Raw genomic sequence first — 3,721 nt, 5'->3', positions numbered from 1 at the left:
AACGGGGGTTGTGGGGGGGAGGATTTGTGGGAACGGGGGTGGAGGGAAGGACAGGGGGAAAACTTTGGGTGTGCGGGTTGGGATGAGAGACTTTTCCCTCCCTCTTTTTGGACTGAAGCAAACGACGACGATGAAGAAGAAGACTGTAGCCTTTCTGTGTCGGTTCAGGACTTCAGCATTTAAAATGTTGAGCTTTTTCTACTCGTAGAAAAAGCTTCCTGTCCTTTCTTCCTCCTTTTTCTCTCGGGGATGAACAGCACTGTGACCAGCACTCTCTCTCTGCTGACTGTTGTCATTCATCATCCCCTTGACTCTCACCGCAAAAACCTGTAATAACTAGAAAAAGAACTGTAAACAAATAATTTATTGATATTGTCGCAAAACCCTGTATCTGATTTTTTGATGGTTTGGTTTTTTTTGTTTGTTTTTTGTTGTTTTTCTTTCTTTTAAAAAAATACTTAATCAAAATGCTGAAAGCAAATGAACAATTGCAGTGAATTGGACGAACTTTAACATTTGCCCTTTGCGGGAAAAAAAAATCTCCATCGGCCAACCTGTGCCTGTTAGAAAACGACGACACCATCAGTGATTGAAGATATATCATTCTATCTTGAACCCTAGTGTATCAAATCCCCAAAGCATTGTTCTCGTCACTTTAATGTTTTATGTTCCCCTCCTCTTATGTCTTGTGTTATTAGGTGGCGGGGCTTAAAGAGACTGAAACTCTCAGCTGCAGGTGACAACTATCTGCATGTCTTACAACACTATCAAAGATCTACTGCGGCTTCATCTCAGCGACACAACCAACTGTCCCGTCGCCTTCATCTGTCTCTCCTGTCGACGAGATTTTTACTTATTTATTTTTCTCACCTGCTTTAATTTGTTTTATGATGATTATTATTATTATTTTTATTTTTTTTTCTCGAGGATAATCGGTGGTTTACAATGAAAGGATGGTTGAAAGACTTGGCTGCTTCCCCTCTGTCATGCATTCCTTTGTATGTTGACCTGCCTTACAAATGAAGGATCGAACACGGTGTCAACTTTAACAATTAAACGCTTCACTAATCCATCAGCTGGCCCCCTGTAAAGGTGACAGAGCGGTTGTCTGCCCCCCCCCCCCCCCCCAAACTCTTTTTGCACATCAAGACAGATGCTCCTGTATTAAAACACCGCTCAGTGTACCAACTCGGATAGTTGGAACGCCCGTCAGTGTTGTGTCACGTTCAACAGTGAAAAAAAAAAAAAGGGTTCAGGAATGGAGCGAAACCAAAGCTCGCATCTATAGAGATAACTGGAAAATCTCTGCATTCCTGAGTCCTCCTTTATTTCATGCCTTTTTTTTAATTAAAAAAAGAAGGATGTATGTAATTATTTAAAGTGCATTTAAATATATTTTTTTTTCTTTTTGAGAAGCATTCCTTCCCTCGCTACTATGGATGTCTACTTTTCTTCCCTAAAGCTTAGGGAACATATAAATATATATATACAGTAAATGAAAAAAAATGCAGACTGTAAAGTTTTCAATGTAAGATACATAGAAATGAAAGCGCTATACTGTTCTATACATAATATTGTGATGTAATCTTCCAAGCATTTGGTGAAGTAATCAATAAACCTGAATTCTGATCCACTCCATTGATTATTGATTGAGTTAATAACATTAAAGCCGTTTATGTCATGGGTGGTATATTAATGAAATGATATAAAGAGATTTAGTGAGTTATTTTAAGGAGATTCTTTCAGCTGGGAAGGGTTCAGTGACTTGCTCAGAGAGACTAAATACAGTTTTAATCCTGCATGTCTGCAAATATCAAAGAATTTAACCTTTATCCTAAATCTGTTCATCATTATCATCATCTGTTCATCATTATCTGCCTCACTGACCCTCGTGATTATTTAAAATAAGTCATTTAGTTGGAAGTTAGTGATTTCCAGTGTCTTTACCTCACATGTCCACAGGGTGGCGCTTCATTCCAACTGGTACTCTCCCTGCTGAAGCTCGCTAGATTTTGGGGTAACAAAGGTTACCATGGAGACCTCTCGCATCCTTTGTTTTGGCAAGTAAAGTGGAAAGCTGCTAAACAGCTGCTGCATACGTCCCTGTTAAGAAAAAACACCATAATTCATAACCCAGTAACAATGAGACAACACCCAGCACCTTCAATAATTCATTTGCGGGTCAGGCGAGAAGCTTTATTGCAAACTCTTCACATTGGGTTGAAGCTGGCAACCTGGGGGTCGTGACCCCCACAAGGGGTCGCGAGATGATAACATAGGATATGATACTAGAGGGGAAACGAAACTGATTTTTTATTTTTATTTTTTTTATTTATTTATTTTTTTTAGCTTTTTTTCTATTTTTTTGCTTGACTTCTTGTGGGCTACTCGATTTCTTTGTTTGACCTCATCAAGCCTCTAAAAGTGATTCAAATAATTAAATACTCTTTAGCTGCAAGGTTCGTCGATTAATCAATGAGTGGATGGACAGAAGATGAATCGACTATTTTGATAATTGAATAATCTTTACTTTTCTTTTTTAAGCAGAGATGGAAAAAAAAGGTTTGAGCTTCTAATATGTGACAATTTATTGATTTCTTTATGGAATATGATGAGAAACTGAATATTTTGAGAATTTAGAATGTAAGGCAAAACTAAACCGACTATTTTCTGGAATTTTGTTTTAGCCTTTTTCTATTTTTTGCTTTACTTCATGTGGATTTCTGTGTTTGACCTCATTAAGCCTCTAAACGTGATTCGAATACTTAAATACTCTTTCTAGAGCTGCAAGGTTCGTTGATTCATCTATGATTAATCAACTATGATAATTGTATAATCTTTTCTCTTTTTTTCATTTTTAAGCAAAGATGGTAATGAGCAGGTTTGAGCTTCTCATATGTGATGATTTATTGCTTTTCTTTGTGGAATATGATGAGAAACTGAATATTTTGAGAATTTAGAATGTAAGGCAAAACCAAACCGACTATTTTCTGGAGTTTTGGATTTTACTACCAAAACAATTAACCGATTAATCAAGTGAGTAACTTGCAACATGTGAGGAGGGGTCCTAAGCATAGACTGTATGGTCCTAAGTAGACTTTGCATTAGCCTATTTTAACCATTAGTGATCACTGCTCTGTGTGTGTGTACATGACGTAAAAGACGTGACCATAGACAGGAGGCGGGGCGTCATCGACGTGTCGGCGTTTTAGCCTGACAGGCTAGCATTATGACTGCTGGATTTATCCCTGCCGAGCTGTGGACTGCGAACCAACAGACATGATTTTATGGAGACCACCCTGCAAGTAAGAGTCTCTGGCGGTCGTGTGAATTGTAAAATAGTGGATACCTGCTGTAGCGTTGGTTAAAACGAGGTTTTGGGGGGGAGAAGAGAAACGGGAGAGGAAGGCTTTTCCTCTCTGAATCCAGCGAGAGGAAGGAGCTCGACAGATTGGGAAGAACGCGTATCCGTAAATGTGTTTCCTGTGAGCTTTTCTTCTCCCTCCAGCGTCAAATATCATTTTTTTATATCCTTAAAACATTTCTAAGCTTTAGGAAACAGTTAATTTCACATTCGTGCTTTCACGGTCTGTGAATATGCGACTACATTACGCCTTCAATGACAGTGACAGCCATATTCAGGCAGGCAGCCACAGTAATGTTAAGGCAGGCTGAGGAGGGAGCTGCCTTGTCTGGTAATGCTTTGTAATGATGATTACTA

Source organism: Scomber japonicus, chromosome 4, assembly GCF_027409825.1.
Source record: "Scomber japonicus isolate fScoJap1 chromosome 4, fScoJap1.pri, whole genome shotgun sequence".
NCBI classification, from domain to species: domain Eukaryota; kingdom Metazoa; phylum Chordata; class Actinopteri; order Scombriformes; family Scombridae; genus Scomber; species Scomber japonicus.
This window is presented reverse-complemented; position numbering follows the sequence as displayed.